This window comes from Vipera berus (genome assembly GCF_964194415.1).
Source record: "Vipera berus genome assembly, chromosome: 1".
Lineage (NCBI taxonomy): Eukaryota > Metazoa > Chordata > Lepidosauria > Squamata > Viperidae > Vipera > Vipera berus.
Genome location: NC_138202.1, coordinates 150,567,371 through 150,592,606, shown reverse-complemented (window position 1 = coordinate 150,592,606; position 25,236 = coordinate 150,567,371). Strand labels below are relative to the sequence as shown.

The 25,236-nt window shown below is 39.7% G+C and overlaps 1 protein-coding gene across 1 annotated transcript in view; it reads left to right on the top strand.

Moving 5' to 3' along the window:
- The first annotated feature begins 946 nt into the window (after positions 1-946).
- Positions 947-25,236, top strand: part of ACVR1 (activin A receptor type 1) — an 87,396-nt gene continuing 63,106 nt past the window's right edge. The window contains exon 1 of the mRNA XM_081337099.1: positions 947-1,375. The gene's annotated coding sequence lies outside the window, so the exon portion shown is untranslated. The remainder of the gene's footprint in view (positions 1,376-25,236) is intronic.

Below are 25,236 nucleotides of genomic sequence, written 5' to 3'. Positions count from 1 at the left end.
TATGAGAATAAAAATATAATACCAAGAAATGAAGCAAAATATATTTTTGAAACGTCAGTTTAACCAGCTTAAGTTTTTTCATCCTTTTAAAGGTGGACTTCCCCCCCCCCCCCTTTGTAGAAATACTGGTGTGAATCAGCTTTAGGTTTTTCTACAAGTAGAACACTCATCCTAAAATGGGTCTCTTATATTTTCTGACCATGTTATTACGTAAAAATGTTTTCCCGGGGATGAAATTGCATCAACCATTAATCTTGTTTGCTTTTCCCAAAATGTGTTTGGAGCTCTACACGAGATTATTTCCTACCGGTACTAGCATTTGAGAGTCTCTCCCCCCTCACCTCCCGCCATTTTCTGTTTGGAGTGCTTGTACTCTTTTTTCTTCTGTTCCAACAAACGTGAATTAGTAGGTTGTACGTTCACACTTTCGCAGGCCAGGCCCGAGTCCTAGGATATGCTTTCTTGGGAGTGAGATAAGTCTCGCTACCGAATAGGAGCAGGTTGTGACTGGAAACAGACGAGAAAGCCTGGATATTCCAGATCTCTTTTAATGCAAAGGGTGCGCAAGCCAGTCACAGGAGCCGCAGACTCCGTGGAAAAAAAAACCAGCCCGCGAGACCCCCGCCCCCTCCTCTCCGTCAAAACAGAAGGCCAGCCACCCCAGCCCGCGAGCCCACGCGTGTGGGCGGGTCGCGTCGCGCAAGGGAAGGTGCTGTGCCCCTTCGGCCCTGCAGGGGGCGAGGCGAGGCGGCTTTTTTGGCGGCGCCTGGATTTGCGCCGGGAGGAAATGATGTGCCTGCCGCCTGGCTCATTCCAGCTCCTGAAGCCCATTGGCAGAACAGGGAGCAGCCACTTCCTTCTCTCTCACTGCAGCTGGATTCCCGACTGAGTAGCCCCGCCTCCGCCGCCTCCTCCTCCTCCTCCTCCCGCCGGAGTCTGCCTTGTCTCGGCTCGCCCGGCTGCTTTCTGGAACTTTGCGCTCGTCTCGCCTTCCCTTTTGCCAACTTTTTTTTCCCCGTCACCCCGCTCGACGGGAAGTTCTTCTCTCCCGCCTGCGAAGGTCGCCGCCGCCGCCGCCGCCGCGGGGAGCGCAGATCCCGCCGGAGGTGGGAGGCGGCCGCTGGGGAGATGCGGTCGGGGAGTGATTAGAGCGCGGGACTCCGGGTCTGGCCGTCGTCGCCGCCGCCGCCGTTGCCAGCGCTGCAGCAACTTGCGGCTTGGAGCGGTGGTCGGCGCCGCTGCGGCAAATCGGTGGAGGAGAAATTCTTGCGGCGGCTGCTGCTGCTGCTGCTGCTGCTCCTCCTCTAACTGCGCCTGAAGCTCCCGCGCTTGCCCGTTCGGCTGCTTTTTGCCTTTGTCTGTAACAGATCGAGAGGTGAGTGGATCTTCCTGTCTGGGAGAGAAGTCGCCTTCTTGGCCGCCATCTCCCCACCTCCCGCCGACCCCCCCTCTCCCCCAAAAAATGTTGGGCAGCTTTTCTCTCTCCTCCGGGTCTAAAAGAGGGGCTTCCCCCCTCCCCCCTTCCTCTTCGGGACACAGCCTGCCTTTCCAAACCGGGGGGGGCCCGAGCGATTGCTATTTTTGCGGTTTAACCTTGGGTCTTAAATTTGTCTCCTCCCCGCCCACCTTTCTTTTTTTTATATAAATCTTTTTCAAAAAGAAGAAGAAGAAAGCACAAAGCGATTAGAAAGGGGTGTGTGTGTGTGTGTGTGTGAATCTGTGTGCGTTACTCAAAAATCAGCTCTCAGACATGGGCGTTTCGGACGTGCCTTCACAGTTCTCCGAGCCAAAGGGGCAAAAAAAAAAAAAAAGAAAAAGCTCTTAAGCTAATGTTGCATCTGTATGACCTGCTTCCAGCGGTGGCTTTGGAAAACTTAGGAGATGAAGAGATGGAAGCGGCTGGGGGGGACTGTGGGGGGGGAGAGACATCTTTTAATCGCTTCAAGGGAGGCCGCCTCTCCTGGAAGGTGGTGGTGGGGAGAGGTTGTGTAGAGAGGAAAGAGAATCTGTATAAACTTTCCTTGGCTCCCTCCTCTGGCTGGCTGCAGTCTTCAGGAGCATCAAAGGAAGGAATGCCCACAGGGCAGCTGTGGTTACAGATGTTACTCATTACCCTGCCAAGTATAAGCCCGCCCCTCGGTGCTGTAACTCTTGTGAGGAAAAGGGGTTTGTTTTGGAAAGTCAGCAGTACTAAATGCAAAGATGATGGATAGTTTGCTTGGAAGGAAGGAAGCTGTCCTTACGCAACACCTTTCTGGCTTGGTTTGTGATGTTCCTGTGCCTATAAGGTATCAGGGAAAGGGAGAAAAGTTGGGGCTGTTGTTTGTTTGTCTGGATACTCATTTCTCTATGTCTGGATATGCAATTGTCATTAAAAAAAAAAGAAATTTGGAATGTGACAAGCACATTTGGCTTCCCCTCTTATGAGGCTGGCCAATTTTTCAAATGGCAGTGCTTATGAAGGACATTAATCCGTTCTCTGAATTTCGTTTTTGATGAGATAGCCTTTCCTTTTTGCTGATGTCTTCAAGCTACAAACACATGTTTTTCAGCTTATTAAAGAAACAGTTATGCCAGCATGATGTTTGGCAGAATCCTTTTCTAGCATTCCTTCGTTTAAACTGAGTTCTGGAATACTTTTGATCTCAAGAGAAATAATTGTGCAAGCCTGTTCCAGATATTGTCATGGGGTTCTGAAGGCTTCACAGTAGTGGGATTCACACATCACATAGTGCAATGATGTAGAATGCTTAGGTTTGGTTTAGTGGGTGATATGTATTCTTCCAGGGGTGTGTGTGTGTGCAGTGGCTCAGTAGTTATAGACGCTGAGTTTTTCAACTGGAAAGCTGCCAGACAGGGTTCAAGACCTGAATGCAGCATGTCCGAGTTCCCATTATTTGCCCCAGCTCTTGCCCACCTAGCAGTTTGAAAACATGTAAATGCGAGCAGATTAATAGGTACCACTTTGGTGGGAAGGTAACAGCGTTCTGTGCACCTCAATGTATAGTCATGCTGGCCACATGACCACAAAAAGCTCTTCTCATACAACGCTGAGTCCTTCGACTAAGAAATGGAAATGAGCACTGTCTCTTAAGAGTCAGATATGATTGGTCAGGGGAAAAACTTTACCTTTATATATCCATTCATTTTGGTTATAAACATTGCTTATATAACCATTGCTTATGGGCCATGGCCTATTCTGAATGGTCCGTGTGAGAGCCTGGCCGAGTGCGCGCATGCAGCAACTTGCACGAGCAGCGGACTGGCAGGCACTTGTGTGTGTTCCTGCTGCTCTCACAAGTTGAGCTGTGTGTGTGCACGCTGGCGCTGATCTGCCACTTGCACAGCCCAATTCCCCTCTTCCCCCCTATCCAGTCCGGGCCGCAAAGGTTGGAGACTGGTGCAGTAGACCATGGTTAAATACTATCTCTGAGTCAATGCATCATTTTTCATAGTAGCTAACAGTTTTGTGTAATGGTTAAGACAGCAGACTTGAAACCCATAAATCCTGAGTTCTAGATCTGCCTTAGGCACAAAGCCAGCTATCTCTAATAGGAAGGAGGCCATGGCAAACCACTTCTGAAATCTTGCCAAGGAAATTGCAGAGACTTGTCTAGGCAGTCACTAGGAGTCAATACTGATCTGAAGACACAACACCACTCACCACCAACAACACATCAATTACTATGCATTGGCAATGGCAACTAGCATTTTCAGAAGAACATAAAATTATGTGTGTGTCTGTGCGTGCGTGTGTATTTTTGAGAGTGTATTAATATTTACATATTATTCCAAATGTTCCAGTCACCTGGAATGAAAAATCTCTCCCCCTTCTAGTAGTCTATGTATTTGCATAGTAAACAGTGACTAGTATGTTGTGGTATGTGTTCTTGGAAGCAACAATTTCTTTTTGTCAAAAGCACTTCATGCGGACTTACAACAACTGTCTTTAAAACTGCAAAGATATGTACTTCATTATGGCATTTCTGCTCTACCTTTGTTCTTTGATTTTTAGAAGGGCTCACTAATTTTCTTTTTGCAAGTCTGTACATTTTAAAGAGCAATGATCATCTCTAATAGTAATGAAGGAGAACTTGACATAGTTCATTTATACGCTTTTCAACTAGTTAATCTTAAGTAACACTTAACCTGTTGCCCCATCAAATAAACATGGAAATGAGCATGGATTTTAGCATAACTGAGAGAAGCAACTAGCAGTCCTTCTTCCCTGTAAGTTATTTGGATTGTGATGCTCTAAATTTGAAACCAGTTTTATTTTTCTGCAGATTTAAGTACAGAACTGAATAAGCTCTAGTAAACATTAACCACCTCTGTGCATGTATGCTTATAAATAAATCTGGTTCTGAATTGGAAGTTATGTTTTCATATAACTTGTCTATTTCAAGTTTTTGTTAAGCTTTATATTAGTGGTCTCACACTGACCTGCTTTCTTGAAGTTGTGGAAATGTTGAAAGGCTGGATTGCACAACCATAGGTCTTGGTTTGTGCAAGTTCCAGCTGAACACAGTGGGGTGTAGGAATTTAGGGAAGAAATTGGTTTGCTATGAATTAGGACTAGCCTCATATTTGCGAAGTCTCTTTGGAAAGAAGTCTAGCTCTCCTATATTGCTGTAGACTAACATATTGAGAAGGCACCATTTTGGGTGAAGTCATTTGAGAGGAACATCCTAAGACACATAGAATTCAAATCTACATATGTAGAATGATCTAATACCAACAACCATACTCTTCCAAAACAGTGTATTCTGACCATTCTAAGGTTATGAATTCCCTTCAGTTCTGAATGTTTCTTTTATCTTTTCCATTTCTCTTGTTCTAGTTTAAAAATGAGGGGAACGTTTTGTTGACATAAAAACTGTGAGAGTGTGTGTAGATGGAAGATATATAAAGTGCTTCTTAGCACAGTTTTGTGTATGGTGGGAGCATCATTAGTAGTTTATGGACAAAAAGATTGATAGCGTACCAAGGATATGTCTGGTCTTCTACCCTTAGTGGTTTACAAAAAGTTTGCCTAGAGCTGCTGCAGAGTTTGCTAAACTCTTTAATCTATAGCGGTCAGTTGCTACTGAATCTAATTTGAGCCTTTTACTTTGTAGGTTGATGGGTTTTATTTTATATATTTATTTTTGTAATGTGTTAGAACTGATAGCTCAGAAAAGTTCTGAGTTTTTTGACTGAGGGTTGAAGATCAGCATGACAACAGGAAATATGCATGGAGATGTATATCATTTGTATGCTGCGGTTTTTCATTTGGGTTACACTTACATAAAAGAGCTGAGGAAAATCACCTAGTACTAATAAGATGCATTGTGTGAATTAAGGATTCAAATTCCAAAACAGCAAGTTCCAAGCACCAAACAAAACAAAACAACCATTGTTGGAATTGTTGTGTCCTGAGTTCTGATCAAATTGGGATGTATTGTTCTATATTGCCTGGAGTGTCCCTATAGCTTGCCTTAGCTTCTTCTGTTCTAAAAATTCCTCCAAGCTATGCAGAGCACATTAGCCAATAAAATAGCAGAGCTAAGTTTTCTTCCTCCTGCTGCTACGTTTAAATCTGGTTGAGTGGAGAAAGATTAGTAATGTGAGGGTGAGTTAACTCTTACGCAGGAGGTAGGTAAATTTTCAAAGTCTTTGGAAGAGGGAAATTAGAATTCATAGCTTATATATACACACCTTTCTAGCCTTTGTGTGTTCTCTGTATGTTGTATCTTTTTCAGGTATATTGTTATGCAGAAAGTGTTTTACACAAAGTATATCTGTGCTGGTGAGCTTTCAGACATTTGGGGTGTGTTGCTTTGTCTGAAGTTGTCTATATTTGCTGAATGCAGAAATTTTACAGTGTGTGCATTAGGAAGAAGGTTATGGCCATGGCAGAGTGTTTTTGTTACTTTAGATTGTGTTAGGTCTGTGCTGAAGTGATTCTCTTACTTTCTTTTTGCTGGGCTTATTTCTGTGATTATTTGTGCAGACAGGCTGTAAAAAAAAGTATACCCAACTTGTTTACTCTAGGAATGTTTAAATATTTACAGTCCTTAAAAACATCCTTTTACTCAATGTAGTTATAGTTTGAGCAGTAGACAGTAGTCAGCATGGGCTGCTATTTCACTTACTTTTATGACCTGATGATGAAAAATAAGAGGCTTGTTTTATGTTGCCATTGTTCCCTGTGGCAGAGCACTTTGAATGTTTCAGATTTTGTTCTGTGGGATCACAAAACACTTCAAAATATTTCACTGGAACCTTCAAACTCCCTTGTTAAAAGTTTGTACTAATACTTTTTCCCCCCCTGTTTTATATGCCCAGGCATGTCAAACTGCCAGCCCGCAGGCTGGATGTGTCTCACCAAAACCGTGCCCACCCCATTGGCAGCAATGGGGAGAAAGTCTGCTTTGGCCTCTTCGTTCTATATCACCAGCAGTAGCTTATTGGAAGGATTTCTTTGCACTTATCATGTAGTAATTGTTTTTGCTGAATCTGCATTCTAAGAATGTATTCTAGAGCACTTAGTGCTTTCACTATATTTGAAAAGTTCAAAGGTTTGCTCTTATTTCATACTTAAGCTGTCATATGCTTTCCAATTTGTGCCATGAGAACTTGTATTTCTTTATAGTTCGAGTTATAGAGCAGTTGCAGAGGGGCTGGCCTTTGTGTTTGTACCGGTGTTTTTTTTACTCACGTTCAGCCCTTTTAAAAACATGTATGGAGTATCTCTGAGGTTTATCTCTAATCCAATTAATGTGTACCAAAGTAGATTGGATTCAGGTTGCTTTATAATTTTGAAATTCGTACTTTTCACAGGGTATTCTAATTTCAGAGATTGGTTTTGCCTATTGTATGTGGTTTCTGATTTGAGTCTGTCTGCTCAACAGTAGGGTGATGAGAGAATATTTGTTATATTTTACCTCTCCTTTTTAATATACACACACATACGCAGAGAGAAAGAGGGGAGGAGGGTAACTATTTGGCAGAGCTGAAAGTTTGATGTACAAGCAGTTAGTGGGCACCACAAATTATGATTGTAAATCAGCTTGTGAACATGTGATTCCCACTGTCTCTATACCTGACTATTATGTGGCCAGATCATCTAAATATTGTATGTGTGGGATGAGTATTTCACTTGCCATCTATAAATTGGCGTATGTTAATATTTAGAGTTATAGTTGGTCAAATTATATACAGCTCTCTAGGATTTTTTTTTGGAGTAGAACATTTAACTTTATGAATTTGGAAAATGAGAGTTTTTAAAAAATGAAAAGGCTTTGACTCATTTACTTCTGAAGGTATTTTTTAGACAGTTATTGTGCATACATTGAAAACATATGGTGAGTTTTATATGTGGATGGACTTGATGTGCATGACACTGAGTTGTCAGAATGTAGCTCCTTCAGGCTTTTAAGATGATGACAACTCATTTAGGTAATCTTGTAAATACACCCTTGATTATGGCATGAGAGTTCATTATGACAAGCTGTTTCTTGCATGAAATGGAGAGGGGCTATATCTGAAGCCCTTACATGAAAATTCTTACAAATTTAAGTACTTTACCAATGAAACACAGTTATATTTAAGCTAAACTGGGTTGTTGAAATTTAAGGGACAAGAGAGGCCTATATTTGAAAAATGAGCTCACTAAAGGTATGTTTATGTCTTCAAATTGTCATCTTTGTAATGATGATGATGATGATGGAAGGGGCCTTGGAGGTCATCTAGTCTCTGTCTCTGACTACCTATGTTTTGACTTATCTTGATCTGCTGCTGCTTCTATTGTTATTAATGCCAGTCTTGTCACAGCTTTCCCATTCTTCCACAAGTGTGGAAATATGAATATAGTTCTGTGGAACATGAAACAACAAGAACATTTTCTTAGGGTATGGCTGTTTATAGGAAAGCTTTATATCATCCCTGATAATTACTTAAGTAGCTTCAAGGAGACACACCTAGACTTGGTTCATACTATATGTTAATACATAAGGTAGTTTGTTTGATTTTCACTTAGTATGTTGTGTGAATTCAGCCAATCATAAACTATTTTTTGCTATGTGAACCATAGTTTTGAATTACCTTGGAAATTGATGTAAAAGTGTAGACAGATTCTTTAATCAATTAGGCATAGTAAATAACATTTTTTATACAAAACAAAAAACAAAACTACTTGTCCATATTTGCTAGGACTATTTAGCACAATAGAAATCTTGTCAGAAAACTGAAATTAAAACAAGTTTCATTGTTTTAGTTAAATATTGCTTGGCAGTGTTTGGTTTGAAAAGAAATATGTTTGCCACAGTCTTACATCATGCTAACTCATGATTTGTTAAACCAGCTCTGATTCATTTCTGATTTGTTTTTCAGACTGAGAAGATAGTCATACTTTATTTAGCTAGTTCCTAGTTTCTTTTTCCTAGTTGGTCTTACCTTGCATCTCTGGTTTGGTTTGAACACAAAATCAAATTACAAGTAAGTCAAGAAACTGCAAGTAAGCCGTGAGGTGTTATTCATATATCATGTGAAGTCACACTTGCAATCAGTGTGCCACTAAAACTATATGATTTCTAACTGGTTTCATACCCTGAAACAGACCACGGCTTATTTATTACGCCCCCCCTTGTGCACATACTGAGTTTTGTATCTACATTAATTTGTACAGAAATCTATTTCATGGGGTCATACCTTTCTGATCAGATGGATGATTGATATTTCTGGATATGATGGGTATATGAAAAAGGTGAAGGTGATACTGGTTGTGCCAGTGGCTGACTCAATCTTTGTCAAGAAAATGGCAAAGTTATAACAGGAACTGGTTGTTGTGTGGCATCATCATTTCCAGTCATTTTCTCAATTCCCAAGAGTTCCTACAGGCGTTCTGGGAACTGCTTTAAGCAAGAACCTCTCTGAAGAAAGTAATGCCAGGTCTCAGCTTTCAGTGCTGTTTCATACTGAGAGGCTTATAAAGGTCTGACTCATACCTGAGACAAATACTGAGGCCTCACTTTTATTTGCTCTTTCACTCTTTGAATTAAATGCTTCCAGTAGGAATACTGCATGTTGCCTTGCTTCAGGATTGCAGGTCCTGCTTCAGAAAAGAAAACTTGCTGCATTTCTGGAATCTGTGGCTTGCTTTGGACTCCCGCTCTTGTCTCTTAGGATGGAAATCTGTAGAATCTAAAAAAGCAACTTCCAGGAGTTTATTTTGCCTTTTCTTTTGATATGAAATTACCCAGTCTGTAGAGCATTTTCAGTATTTGCTTGAAAAAACAAATGGATATTTTTTTTAAAAAAAATGCCTAAAAGTATATAGTATCGGATGAAATACCTAAGCAATATGAGGGAAACCCTTAAAGTTTATACCAAAATGAGGAAACATCCAAAGCAAAAGGACTGATTTTTTTCCATATAGTTTAACTATTGTTTAGAAACTAATAATGTGTGATCTAATTTCTCCGAGATGCCATTACCCCTAGGATTATTTTCAGTATTAAAAATTCTGTTACCATTAACAGTTCTTTCAGCCATGCAACATTTTCAAAATTAATTTTTTAATGTTCATCTGACTGTGGTATACTGATTTGTAATTCAGATGGTGCCAACTCAATTTAGTTAGATGAGCATCCAGCTGTTGTACTTAAGTCTCCTTGCCTGGCATCCTAAAGCCGTGGTGAACTTTAGAGAGTAGGGTTTTTTTCTCCTAAAGAACTATACACTTACAACTTCATGACCTACATGGGTGGCCTGATGGTTCCACACCCTGTGCCTGAAGTATTTTGATATTTAATTTTATCCAGATATCAATTATGGTTGGCTGTCTTAGATCCATTATCCATTTTTCAGTTGCCATGTGATTGCAGTTGCTGTTACACAGATTAACACATATAGTTGAGGCTGTATGTACTTCACTTCAAAAATCATGACCAAGTGAATAAAATTCTTCCCTGAGAATTCACAGGTATGGTCTGTCAGTTATTCAAAGTCAATCAGTTTGCTCATTTCCCTGTTTTTTAACCATTCTATAGTATTACATTCATTTTGGTTCTGGTTAGTGATAGGGAGAATAGTGAGCTAGGCAAGTCACTGATTTGCTTTTTTATATCTAAGATCTCAGGAGGTGTTCCTTGCATAAATATTATGTTCATTCAAACAAGAGTAGTCTCTAATATTAATAATATATTCTCATAGGGTATGTGTAGCCTAACCTGAACGCCATCTAGCTCTCCTAGGTGAATTTGACTGGGTTGAGAATGTAGGTTGGAAAAGCTTGATTTGGTCGACACAATATACTAATTCTAACCATGGCTAGTGGATAAACTACAAATATGTGTGGGTTCACCCAACACACTTAAGTTGTAAGCCATGGCTTACCAGCTATAGTGGTTGACCTTAGATAAAATGCTGAGCCCAAACCCATCATGTTATGCAGTATTTGGCTGTGTTCTTTTGGGATGATGAAGTTTCTAATCCAATCTAGTACATTTGAAAAGTGCCAATTTGTGAAACTGTAGCTGGACAAGAAGATGAGTGACACTTGGGTATATTTGGTTGCCACATGACAACAAAAGTAGAAAAACTACTTATCTTTTGATGTGAGCAGTTTAAATTGAAGAGATAAGTAAGCATCAGTGATAATGCTTTATTGTTCCTCTTATCTGTTTGTAGAGGTGCATTGTTCTCTATTTTAAACTTCTACCTCTAATTGGAGACTAATATATTTGTTTATTACTCCAACTTGTCTTGTTTGCTTAGCTGGTTCTGGGGTATTGGATTTGAAAACCAGTCTGTCTGAATGCAGCTAATTAGCAGGATTTGGAAGGAAGAATCTTTTCTACAGGGCAAGGCAGGAATCTGGCTTGTCTTAGGAAATGGAACTCATTTGGCATAATAAGTGAAGGCACCAGGCTAAAAAACAGGTGACTGAGTTCTAGTCCTGCCTTAGACATGAAAGCCCTGCTGGGTAACTTTGAGCCAGACACTCTTTCTCAGCCCAATTCACCTCACAAGATGGTTGTTGTGGGGAAAAGAGGAAGGCGAAGGAATATTAGGTATGCTCACTGCCTTGAGGTATTTATAAAAATAATAAAGGGATTGAAAAAAAAACTGTAAAAATATAGCTAGAATTATGTCAAAAAATTGATGGTTTTGCTGTTTTTAAAAATTCAAAAGATAACTCCAGCTGAGGTGCTCTTCCATTCAAATGAGAAAAAACTCAGCTTTTTTCCTATCAACATAGTTAGAAAAGGAAAAAAATTCATCTAAGAACAGTAAAATGACTTTTTTCCCCTATAACTCCCCCCCCCCCCAAAGCTAGGCTGAGTTTTAATCAACTGCATGAATTATCAAATCCCTTTTCTATTAATTTAAAGAGTTACGTGCAGCCATGTTAATGGGGATTAGTTTATAGAAAACGTAATCAAATAATTATACTTTTGCAAATGCTTTTCCGGCTTTTATGGTAACCTGATGAAAAGTGTTTAGATATGGCAACCTGATGATCTAAAATGAAATGAGACTAATTATCTGACTTGTTGGTGTTTGTTTTGTGGCAAGATGGATACTGACTTATATCATGTAATATTAACATTGCACTGTTTTTAAACATTAATTGTTTAAAAACAATTTTATAGGTCATATCATATGCAGCCTTGAAATAGCTTGAAATTTCAACTTAAATGCAAACCATCTGTCACATAAGATGTTAAAAATAGGTCACCTGGACAGTCTTTTTCTGTAATGTGTAATCAAGATTTTGTCACATTTAATTTTAGTTATCTATAATTCTCCTACTTACCAAAGAGTGAGAATTTTTAAAAGTAGCTATGGGTTTGTTTTAAATATTTATTTCCTGGACAGTAGCAAGTCAAAAAACATTTTTTAATTTCTGTGCAAAATGGAGTCAATTTTAGAATTCTTAGGGTAGAATAGATTTTTAAAATTTTTAATTTTGTTCATGTTTGTTTCCTTTTTACTTCCTCTCAGATTTGATACATATTTTTAAAAAAAGATATTTGAGTTACTCAGAAAGTAGCTCCAAAGTGTTTTACAGTGAAATCTAAAGGAATCCTCCTCAGAAACCATGTTTTGAAAAGGTACAGCACAGTAGTTAAATATATCCTCTGCAGTGCTGCATTTTGTGTTGCAAATGTAACTACAGTACTGAATTTTGTGTTTTGAACCAATACAAAATATTGGATCCCACTTTGATATGGAGAGGGTCCTTTTCTCTTAGTCATAGCTTTAGGTCTGATATCTGCTATCTATGGCAGAACTGTGCAGAGCAGTATAGAAACTACAAGCAGACTAAAAGTGTGCTGAGGCATCCTTTTTTTTTGCAAATACAAACATGTTGTGGTATTGATGTTCTTAATTTTGCTTCCATGGAGCTGAATTGGTGGTGAGAACAGGCCCGAAGGCCTTGTCTGAGTTATAGTAATAAGAATGAGTCATGAGATCAAGTTTCAACTCAGCTTTCTAGATCTCTGTGGAGGCTGCTGAGCAGCTAAAATGTGTAGAGCCATATAGAGCCTCTAAAGAGATTTGCTAAACTTTTTTTGTGCTGTGCATGCACTTTCTTCCCACTTCAGTCTGTTGCAGCAGTCAATTGTATAATGTCTGGAACCCTTGGCTCTTTTATAGTATGTTTATTCAGTTTAATCCTCTGAGCAGATTTAGAATCTAAGCGTATGCTATTAAAAGTGAATGGCAGGCACCTCAGAATTGATTGAAAAGGCTAAAGTGAGGTGGGAGGAAAGGGTTGCCTGTAAGATGTACATATACCATCTACCTCTTTTTGTTTTCCTTTAAAAAATTGCCTCGTGCAGAAGAAATAGTGATTCTTGTTGACTTTTAAAATTATTTCTGCAACCAAATAATTTGCAATATAGAAAACATTCTGGTATTAAATTTGAACATTTGACCTGAAGTCTGATCTACTTGATGTGATCTATTTGACTTTTAAAATAAAAACAAATATAGACATAAATTATTTGTGCTCTTTGTAGAAAACTGTGAAGGTAATGTTGGGAAAGGTCATGAAAAATTCATAATCCTTGTTTGGACCTTAGTATTGTTTGGCACTCTTCTGAAGTGTCAGACCTTGAAGGGGTATTTGGCAGGGCAGATCCTCCTGCAAGAAAACTGTTGGGTTGATAGCTCTGAATACTGGTCCTTTTTCCTGAGTGCTATTCTTGTTATCGTGTTTGCAAGTATTGAACCCAACATGTGCCTGGAAAGTGTGCAACATTTTGGCTATTTATGAAATAAACCACCTCACTGGATCGAACCTTTGCACGTAAAAGAGAATGTCTTTTATATTACAGTTGTCCTGAACAGCTCACTTCCTTGTTACTTTTAGATTTACAACTAGATTGGCAACTCTGAGGAAGGGGAAGGGTTAGTTAAAATGGTTCAAAATGGGGTTGTTTTGTTCTGGATATAATGGAGAGAGAACAAGAGGGGGGGAAAAGGCAAGAATATAAGTGGATTGGGGGGGCAGGAGGGAGGGGAAGTTGTAGAACACATGTAGGAGAGTAATTGGGTATACTTTTCTGGGACACTGACGGCAGCTAAGGAGGAGTTTTTAGTACCATCAATCAAGTCATCCTTCTGAATCATAGAGACGCTATTTTTCCAATCTGATCATACCAACAACAGGGGACTGTTTTTGAGCACTTAGGACAGTCATTGGCCTGCAGTGTCTAGTACTGTCATATCTCACAAATCAAGGACAACACATGGAGTTACTTCTGGGTAGCTTCTTTATTATTGTTTGCCTACAGACAGAATCTTGCCAGACTAAAACAGCTATCTGCATAATATAGACATTTTAGTTAACTCTAGAACTATATTCTGTGAACTACTAGGGGGAGTTGTCTTTGCCTCTTCTAGCCTACCACACATTCCAAACTCTGCTGCCTCTTTGCCCTCTGAGATGCAGTTTCTCCCTCCTAGGGCTCCAGACCGCATTCTGCCACAAGTAGGATACTTCTGTATTGTTCAACATCTCCATAAAACTGTGGAGAGGTCCTTTGAAGCTTTGCAGTAAAATGCCATCATTATGGTGATTACACCCAGTTCTGCAACTCTTTGTCATTAAATTCCAAGGAAACAATAAGAGTCCTCAAATGTTGCTTAAATTCCATAATGAGTTGGATGAAGGAGGACATTCCTTAATTAAATCCAAACAATATGGAGATGGTGTCGGTAAACAGGATATTAAACCCCAGGGAATTGAGGTTCAACAGCTGGTTGCAGTCTTGTGAAAGTGCAGGTCCACAGTAAGGGAATGCTGCCTCATCTTCTGGATTTGCAAATGATGTGAGCAATGGGTTTGCATAATTAAGTACCAGTTGAAGCCATTCATGAAGGCAATTGGATTTTGGTAACAATTGATCAGTACCTAGTTACATCCTGAAAAATACCTTATGTGTGTCTAAAAAGTGCGATTAGTGCATGATGTGGGAAAGGGGCTTTCTTGTCAAGAAAAGGTGTGCAGAGATCACATTGTGCTTGTAGCGGCAGATTTCTACTACAGAGCAGTTGGTACTACAGATACTCCTTGACTTACAACTATTCTTTAAGTGACTGTTCAAAGTTACAACGGCACTGAAAAAGGGACTTACGACTGTTTCTCATACGACCGTTGCAGCATCTTCATGGTCATGTCATCTCACTTAGCAACAGAGATTTTGGGCTCAATTGTGGTTGTAAGTTGAGGACTACCTCTAGGTGATAATTGACACAAACTTAAAGAATTCTTGGAATTGAAGCTCTAAAGGACTCAGTCTAACAGTCTGAGAGAGTTCATGTGTTTTCTGTTTAGATCTGCAGAAGTGGTGCTTTTGAAGATGCCATAATTGCTCACGGCTCATTTTTGTAGTATAGCTGTCTTCTATATAGATACACTGTTCAGAAAATCTGCAAAGAGGCATCTGTTCCACCAGATTCTTAACTGTTAATTTATTTTAGTGTTCATTTTAATTGTTGCTTTTAATTTTTTCTATATACCGTTTGCTGTCCTGCTGCTAGCTGCTGCTAGCTGCCTTTTAAAACTTATTTTTGTTTCTGTTAGTGAATGTAGAAAACAAAGAAAAAATAAAAGTTATCGACAAGAAGGAAAAGAAAAATTCATACATTCATAAATGATAGGAGCCAGTTTTGTCAAATGGTTAAGACACCAGACTGGAACCTGTGAAACTTTGAGTTCTAGTTCCTCCTGGTTGACTTTGGACTAGTAGTCTGTTCTCTCTCAGCTGAACCCACCTCATAGAGTTGTTGTTGTGGGGAAACTAGGAAGAGGAGGAAGTAGTATTTGGTATGCTCACCCCCTTGTTTATAAAAATAAAGGCAGAATGAAAACGTACGTGTGTGTTTGTGTGTGTAGATAGATAAATAGATTGATTCATATTCTACATAAGCATTTCAGTGAATACGGGTATTTCATCCAGCGCTAATCCATGTTGATAAGCGATTCATTCATAAATTGCCAATAACGTTAGATAATTGAAGCCATATATTTCCAATGTTGAAGGGTAAGTTTTTTAGCTATAAAGATGGCATGGAGAATTCATTAATTTTGTTTTGAATTTGTTTTTTGAGTTTTGCTTTTAAAACATGGTTGGCTATCTTGAGTACCTCTTATAAAGGTAGAGTTTAAACAGAATAAGTAAAATAAATACTCCTTTGCTTGCATAAGGCTCAGATTTAGAGATTGATTTCTCAGGTTTTTCTTTATTTACATATCATCCTAAACGAGATGATAATGTTCAAAACGCTGACCTCTACAGAGTTCTATAATGAGTTATAGTTAAAGAATATTTAAATTGTGCGCTAGTTCTCTGAACAGCATTTGTGTATAACTGCATGGGTAGGATTTTAGAGGAGGGTTATTTTGAAAGAAATCTGTCAGCCCAGAGAATAGGTCTAAATGATTTTAATTTGGACCAGATGAACTACATTTGTGAAAATTATAGGATTGTTAAATAGGATTTTAACGGGGCTATTATGTCAAATGCTAATCCCCATCCCAGGGAACTTTTTACACAGCCCTGTAAAGAAAGGATTTTGTGAGTTAGTTTCATGAGTTACCTGAATCTTGTTTGTCAGTATGTACTTTCTGTTCCCTTAAATATCTACTGTATATTGCAGTGCAGTTGATTTTCAGATCATTAGTTCATAAGGTAGTCCTAAATTTATAAACATTCATTTAGTGCAGACATGTCAAGGTTGTGACGTCACGTGATGTTGCGCAACATATCGGAGCTTTTTTGCCATTGCCGGCAATGGGGTGGGCGTGGTTTTCCGATGATGCGTCTGGCCCGCATTGAGACCCCTGATTTAGTGACTATTTGAAGTTACAATGGCAGTTTAAAAAGTGACTTACAACACTTTCACATTTACAACTGTTGCAGGATCCCCATGGTCATGTGATCAAAATCCAGACATTTGGCAACTGGCCTGTATTTAGCACGGTTGGAGTGTCCCTGGCTCATGTAATCATCTGTTGCAACCTTCTGACAAGTGAAGTCAATGGAGAAACCAGGTTCATTTAACAATCACGTTACAAACTTAACAACTTCAGTGATTCACTTACCAGCTGTAGCAAGAAAGGACGTAAAGTGGGGCAAAGCTCACTTAACAACTGTCTTAGCAACAGAAATTTTGAGTTCAATTGTGCTCGTAAACTGAGGACTACCTGTATAACGATTAAGTAAATTAAAACTGCAATTTTATACCATTTGCCTGGGAACATATTCCATTGGACTTGGTGGGTCTATTTCTGAGTTGACATATTTAGGATTACATTGAAAGCTTATTATACCATTATATTAGCAAGGATAAGTACTAGCTTTGAGTGAGCAAGGGTCAGATGCCTACTCAGCCAGAAAACTCACAGAACAACTGTGGCCCAGCAATGTCCTTTAAGCTACTTTACTCATTGACTGATTTTTACAGGCAGAGTTTTACTGTATTAAAACCATGGTTTTGCTTAACCCTGATGCTGAATAAGTAACAGTATCTGAAGTCATGGAATATATTTAACTATCAACCATAGTTTAGACCTGAGAGGGATTGGGTTGAAACAATATTCCAATACCAAAGAAACCACATCATGGTTTAGCGTACATATGTTCTTCCTGTTGGAAGAAAGGTGGTGACACAAATGGGGAGAAACAGGCAACATTTTAAGGCTAAGGCAGATTCATGCAGGAACTGTACAGCAGTCCTTGATTTACAACAGTTCATTTAGTGACTGTTCAAAGTTACAGTGGCACTGGAAAAAGTGACCTATGGTGATTTTTCACACTTAGGGTTGTTGCAGTGTCTCCCATGGCCACATGATCAAAATTTGGACATTTGGCAACTAAACTCATATTTATGATGATTGCAGAGTCTCTGGGTCATGTGGTCACCTTGTGCAGCCTTCTTAAAAGCAAAGTCAAAGGGGAAGCCATATTCTCTTAACAAATGTGTTACTAACTTGATAACTGCAGTGATTCACTTCACACCTGTGGCAAGAAAGGTAGTAAATGGGGCAAAATTCACTTAAACGTTTTGCTCAACAACAGAAAATATGGGCTCAATTGTGATCGCAAGTCGAGGACTATCTGTTTACAGAATGAAGATTGCTTATCTGACTTACATTTATTGCTTCATGTGCACTTCTTTGACTCTTCCAAAATGGCTTCCATCTAAGGTGGGACAATAGAAGTCAGCCTCTAATGACAGATTCAAATTATGTAGCCTATCATTGAGGACACCACACAATGCTCTAAACATTGCAAATCAGGCTGCAGGTTTTCCCACTGAAGAATGGATCACAACATATATCCTGTTCTATCTAAACTTGCTTCAACTTGAAATGCTTGTTGATTTGTCCTGGTATGGCTGAGTGACCATGGAGGAATTCTCAGGTGGATCTTAAGGAAGGGTTTTAACTTTTGTTTTTGAAAAGGAAAGAAGATGAGCTGCTTCATATCTCAGGCTCAAGTAGCTTTTCCTTTAAGGAGGGAGTTCCTCTAAGTTTTAGTATTTGTAGTAAAGATGGTGGCTTGCCTTCCTTGTAAGTCATATGGCATGGGATACAGCATGCCTAGAATTGGTGGGTTTGTCTTGATGCCATGGTTCTGATTGACCTCAATTCAGTTTTATGCTGTAAGCTGCTCAGAATCACTTCAAAATGAGACAAGCGGTGAATAAATTTAATAAATACTTACTTGCATGCATGCACGCGCGCACACACACACATATACCTACCTACCTACCTACCTACCTACCTACATACATACATACATAGAAGTGTGCCTGCTCTGGCTGCTCTTTCCTGCAAAACAGGATTGGTGTTAAAATACAGCCATGATTTCTAGCTGCACGCATAGCTTCTCTGTTCTGTATTGATTTTACAGAGGCCCTGAGGTTTGATTTTGATAGAAATGACACCGGAGACAGCTGTCTGTTAAGGAGGGTCATGCATACTAGCTACATTGATGAGAAAGATGCCTGGCGCCAGGGTACACATTAATAATAATATTTCAGTAAAGAGCTCTTTAATTTCCTTTTATTAAACTCCCTGACATGCTAGTCAGCGTTCAAAGGCTTTTAACTCCTCCCTCTCAAACAGTTCTGTCTGTAATGTTGGTGTTGAGAAGACGGAAGTATTATATTTATCTCTCTTCTTTGTTTGGAAGGGAGGACAAAAAAGACAGCATATTCTGAGAATTTTATCAAGAGCTAAAAAGGAAATAAGAATTTCATTAAAAATCTAGCTGGCCAGCAGGAAACATGTTTATCTAATCATTTGTTTATGTAGAAAAGAATAAAAGTTTTGTTCCCTCTAAGCAAATGCAATACTTTTTTTGCAATACCCTTTCCCTCTGGAGGATAGCTATAATTCCAGATGTTGTTTGGATTCAAGATAGTGAGTAGAGGAAAAAAAAATCTTAATGATAATAACAGAGTCAGACTGGCTGGTTCTGTTTTGTCAGGGAAATAGAGAGATAAAAACTCCATTAATGGTGTGTGCTTTGCTTAAGTAACTAATAAAACAATGCCTTCTTCACTGGAAATACGTCCAGAGATTGGCAGCGATCAGTGCCAAGAGCATAAGGCGACAGCTGGACAGACTAATGTGTATGTGAGGGAGAAGTGATGGGTGAGAAGAGAAGGTTGTTAATGATGTAAGAATTTTGCAAGTTCTTCTCCAGCACAGCCTTTTCCTTTCCCATTGGTTAATTAGTTATTAGTGATATATCTATCACTATACACAGCTAGTCCTTGATTTATGACCAAAATTGGGTCCAGAATTTCTATTGCTAAGCAAGGTAGTTGTTCTGTGAGTCACCCCCATTTTATAACCATTTTTCCACGGTTGTTAAGCAAATCACTAAAATTCAGTGAAATCACACGGCCATTAAGCAAATCCACCTTCTCCCATTGATTTTGTTTGTCAGAAGCCGATTGGGAAGATCACAATGGTGAATATATGACCCGGGGACACTGCAACAGTCACAAACGCAAGCACCCAAATTTTGATCCCATGACAAGGGTGATGCCGCGATGGTCATAAGTGTGAAGACAGATGTAAGTCAATTTTTTTCTGTGGTGTTGCAACATCGAACAGTCGCTAAACGAATGGGTTGTAAGTCTACTGTACTGTATGTGCACTCAGCCTTCCATCCTTCCGAGGTCGGTAAAATTGGGAACCAGATTGTTGGGGGCAGTAGGCTGACTCTGTAAACCACTTAGAGAGGGCTGTAAAACACTGTGAAGCGGTATATAAGTCTAAATGCTGTTGCACATCAGAGTCAGTGTGTTGTAGTGGTTAAGGTACAGGGAGTCCTCGACTTACAATCACAATTGAGCCCAAAATTTCTGTTGCTGAGCAAGGCAGTTATTAAGGGGAGTTCGGCCCCATTTTACAACCTTTCTTGCCGCAGTTGTTAAGTGAATCATTGCAATTGTTAAGTTAGTCACATTGAGGCAGGCTATAAAGAAAGATACAAAGAATACATCAAAATGCTGCATGTCATAAATGTGAGGTAGGACACAAAAGTGAGGCATGAAGAAAAATGCGTGTATTAGAAGAAGAACAAGGAAAGGGAAAATGTCAAACCACAAGTTCACCTGTGGGTCACATCTAATAAGCTAGCACACAGTTCAGTTGCAGCTAACCACATACATGGTACAGGAAACCTAGATGCTAGCAAAGAGACAAGGTTGCAAAACAATTTAGCAATGCAAAGAGGGGTAGAAATGAGCTAGAAGGGGGCCTGTAATTCATGTAACCAATCAGAGCTCATAAGTTACATTTCCGTGTTTTGCTACTTTTGGAGACTATATATGTACTTGCCTTTCCATGACAAGGTGTTCAGACATTGCCTTTGCTTTTTGCTCTGAACCTTTTGCGCAAAATAAACCAAACTTCTTTTGATTCCGAGGTCTGAGTCTCTTGATTCTGCAACAACATGGTTTTTAAGTGAATCTGGAGTCCCCATTGACTGTGTTTGTCAGAAGGTCGCACAAGGCAATCACATGACCCAATTGCCAAGAATCTGAATTTTGATCCCATGGCCATGGGAATGCTGCAATGGCCATATATGTGAAAAATGGTCATAAGTCATTTTTTTCAGTGCTGTTTGTCACTTTGAATGGTCACTAACTGAACTGTTGTAAGTCAAGGACTACTCGTACTGGATAAGGAATGGGAAGATCCAGGTTCTCACCTGCTTAGGCACAAAATCAAGCTTTGGTCACTTTGGGTCAGTCAGACTTTCTGAGGTCTAGACTCAGAAGTTGGAAACACCTTTCTGCCAATTTGGATTGGACTAGCACAGACATGTCAAACTTGTGATGTCATGTGACATTGCGCAATGTATCGGGACATTTTTGCCATTGCTGGCAATGGGGTGGGCGCGGCTTCCAGATGACATGTCCGGCCCATGGGCCGCCAGTTTGACACCCCTGGACTAGCATATTAAGTAACAGTTCATAACATTCAGTGAAGAATTGTCATTCTACAACGGATTGATTTCAGGATCAGGATGATGATGGTAGTAGTAGTAGTGTTATTAGTAGTACCATTAGTAAGAGGCGCCTTGGTTGCAATCCCCAAACAACTGGAACACTACTTCAACACTATTGGCATTGACAAAATCACCATCGGTCAATTGCAAAAGGCAGCTTTACCGGGAACAGCTTACATTCCGTGACGATGCCTCTCTAACACCATCACACATCCACATCTGCCTATCCCGGGTTCTTGGGAAAGACTTGTTAGGTGAACAAAAATGCCAAATCCAGTCTGAACATCTGACTGACTGCATGATACATGCAAACAAAAGTTGTATAAAAACAAACACACTGTATAAATAGTAATCCGTCATAGAATAAGCTTCCTAACTACAGGTAGTCCTTGACTTACAACAGTTAATTTAGTGACAGTTCAAAGTTATAAAGGCACTGAAAAAAATAACTTCTAACCAGTTTTCGCACTTACAACAGTTGCAGCATCCCCACATGGTTACGGGATCAAAATTCAAACACTTGGCAAATTGACTCATATTTATGACGGTTACAGTGTCTGGGATCACGTGATCCCCTTTTGCGACCTTCTGACAAGCAAAGTCAATGGGGAAGCCAGATTCACTTAACAACAGTTAGACAAACAGTGATTCACTTAACAACCGTGGCAAGAAAGGTAAAATGGGGCAGAACTCATTTAAAAAATGTTTCGCTTAGCAACAGAAATTTTAAGTTCAATTGTGGTCATAAGTCGAGGACTACCTGTAGTTCTTTTTGAATATAATTCTATTTGTAAAAAAAAGAACTAAAAAATAAAACCTCTTTCCTGCTGAATTTGACTTCTGATGATTTCATAGATACAGCTGTGCAGTTTTGTTGACATCAGTATAAATTAAATGTCTATACAGGACAAATGGCTTTGCCATTGCCTGTTTCTGGAATATTTTTGGACTTTGTCCTACAGCATTGATACTGTATGGCTGTTTTTCATCCCAGTGCTAACTGAATCCAATTCTGCTTAGTTTTTTGAGGGTCATCCACCAAAATAATCATCTTAGATATGTCAGTATGGCTCTGTACATAGATTTATGAACTTCCATTAAATGATCTTGGAAGAGTTGCTAAGCCACAGTGGGTTAGGCTTGGAACAACATCTAAACCTAGACCATTAAGGGACTCTGCCAAGATTAATCACAGTTTATCCCCATTCTTGTGGTGCATTTAACTGAACCATTACATGGCAGGTGGCCCAAATAGGGAAAGGGGAGTTAGCCTATTTCTTAGTTTCCCTTCTCTCCAGACCTAGAGATGGGTGTCGGTATAAAATGGTGTGTGTGTGTGTGTGTGTGTGTGTGTGTGTTTCTATTTCAGTATTGCTTCTATTCATTGTTTTCCTGCACCACATGCTCAATTAGTGTCAAAAGAGCCTTGGTGGAGCAGTGGGCTAATGCCTCCTTAAGTAACACCAGCTGCCTGCAATTAGTGCAGGTTCGAGTCCCACCAGGCTCAAGGTTGACTCAGCCTTCCATCCTTCCGAGGTAGGTAAAATGAGGACCCAGATTGTTGGGGGCAATAAGCTGACTTTGTAAAAATGCCGCTGGGGGTGCGCGCGAAAGCCCTAATAAGCAGGCATATACATAGAATGAAGGCTATTGCTAAGCACATTGATTTGTGCTTCTTAGATTGTAAGCCGCCCTGAGTCTTCGGAGAAGGGCGGGATATAAATGGGATTAAAAAAAACAAAACTCTACTTAGAACCCCTCAATTTCGGGGACGAGTAGACAAAGTGATACCGACCATTGGTTTTATATCGTTGTTTGGTGGACACCGAAAGTAAGCTAGCTTACTTATATCTCTCGCTTGCTTTGTAAAGTAATTGTGAGAAAACATTGTGGAGGAAGAGCCGTGTATATTATCTTGAACTCCATATTGCAAACGTACTCCTCAGGTTACATCATAAATTGGGAATGGGATTGCTGTTGCTAAGTGAAGCAGTTTTAAAGCAGGGTGGGCAGTAGCGAGTACTGCTGGGAGTTGGAGAGACTGTGGGAGAAAAAGTGGGAATGACTTATTGGAGCGACCTGTGACCTTCCCTCCTGGCTTTCGCACTGCTTTTGCTTGTGGGAAACGGGCAGGGAAGGTTGCAAATGGGGGATATGATGCCCGTAGCTCCTTGCAATATCATAATCATGAGCTGAGCATCTAGATCAGGGGTGTCAAACTCAATTTCATTGGTTGCCCTCAAGGGGCCGGGTGGGTATGGCCAGGGTGGGCGTGTCCTACTGAGTGGGTGTGGCTAGAGTGCGTATGGCCTACTGGGTGGGCATGGCCAGCTCTACATCGTTCGCATCAAGGGTGCCTATGGGGGCCTGGGCAGGAGTGGGACAGATCTGAGGGTCTCTGGCAGAAGGAGGGTCTCTGGGCCAGGGCCAAGGCAGTGGGGGCCGTTCCCTCACTGTTTCCAGGATGGCTTCGCGGTCCACATGAAACCACTTCGTGGGCCGGATCCGGCCCCCGGGCCTTGTGTTTGACATGTCTGATCTAGATTGCAATTGCATCTCCTGTGGGGGGATGCTGTGACGCTTTGAGGACTGGTCATAAGTCCAGAACCTTGGATGATGAGGGAATGGACATAAGCTGGGAACGACCTCTACACGTAAGAAAACGTGATGAACTGTATTTTCTTTTTGGGGGAGCTGTTTATTAATATTCAGTGGAAAATTCTCAACGAGGCATGGAGATGCTGGCAGGTTTTGTCAGTACAGAATAGGTAGGCCTGCTCGAATTATAACCACAGTTGAGGGCAGAATTTGCATCATAGGTCGTGCGGCTGTAAGTCAAGTCGGACTCAAAATTACAACACTGTCTATGGTAGTCATTAAAAGAATCACCATTGTCACTGAGCAAATCATGCAGTTCCCAAATTCAGTTTCCCAAATGGGTGTTTTTTGCTTGGAAATCAGCAAAAATGGTTGTACATTGTGATCAGGTCACAACAGGATTGTGAAACCGATTGCAAATCCAAGCTGGTTGCCAAGCCCTCAAATTGTGGTCATGTGACCATAAGGGTGATGTGACGGTTTTAAATGGGAGCACAGGTGATAAATCACTTTTTCCAAGGCCATCATAATGCGCTGTTGTTGACTGCCAGTAGTCAGAACGTGAGAATAAGCATTCTGTAGGGAAATGGTTTTTTTTTTAAAAAAAATAATTGAGTAGCCTGTTTATTTTCTTTTGGGGACAGTATTGCATAGGTTTTTTTTTTTAGAAAAGTGGTAAATCAGGCATTTTTTAAAAAAAACCAGAAAAAAACTGCCTCTGTTTTCTTCCTTTTGTCTGGGAAATAAGAATTCTGAAGTAATTTTGAGATGCAAGAAGAAATCAGAACTGGCCATGAACTTTCTGTATTTTGAACGCTGGTTCAAGGTTGCTTCCTTGCAAAGTTACAAGACATTTCCTTCATAATGGAGGAAAAACATATTTTTATTGGTTTTTCCAAAAGCTTCTATGGTTCTAAGATAAAGAGAAATGAAAAGCACACATTGATTTCTGGAATGACGTCATGTTTTACTCAAGTGATAAGTTTTTTATGCCTTTCTAAAGAAGAATTTCTGCTGCCGCCAATTTTAGGTTGTATCTGTTGAAGTACTCTGCTTGTGTAGCATTAAAATTTTCTATTTAGAAATGGAATTTATTTTATTTTCATAATCATATGCTTTGTTCCATAGTCAAAAACCAAAGAATTCAATCAAATCTCAATAAAAATAATTGTAATAAAAACATAGAGGAGAGTAGCTGCTTTTTGTTTTGTTTCTAGATCTAATCAAGTCTAAAAGGACAACTAAAACTAAAACATTTATTTACTTAAAATTTAAGTAATTAGGACTTGCTGTTGTTCAATTTTTTTTAAAGCCCACCTTGAATAGAGCTAGCAATTTCATGGAAATATCCATGTAGAGGTACTTATTGATTTATAACTCCTTGCAATCTGACAACTCATAGTAGCTCATACAATATAAGGAAAAAATTAAAGCATCTATTGTGGTATTTATGTGGTTGCTAAGAGTTGTCAGCACATAATCAATGGCACATTTATAATTACACTGTAATCAGAAAATTGATCAATACCAAGAGATTAAGATCAAAACATATTTTGATCTTTAAATATATTTATATCAAACATCAATATAGATATAAAATATGGGCAAT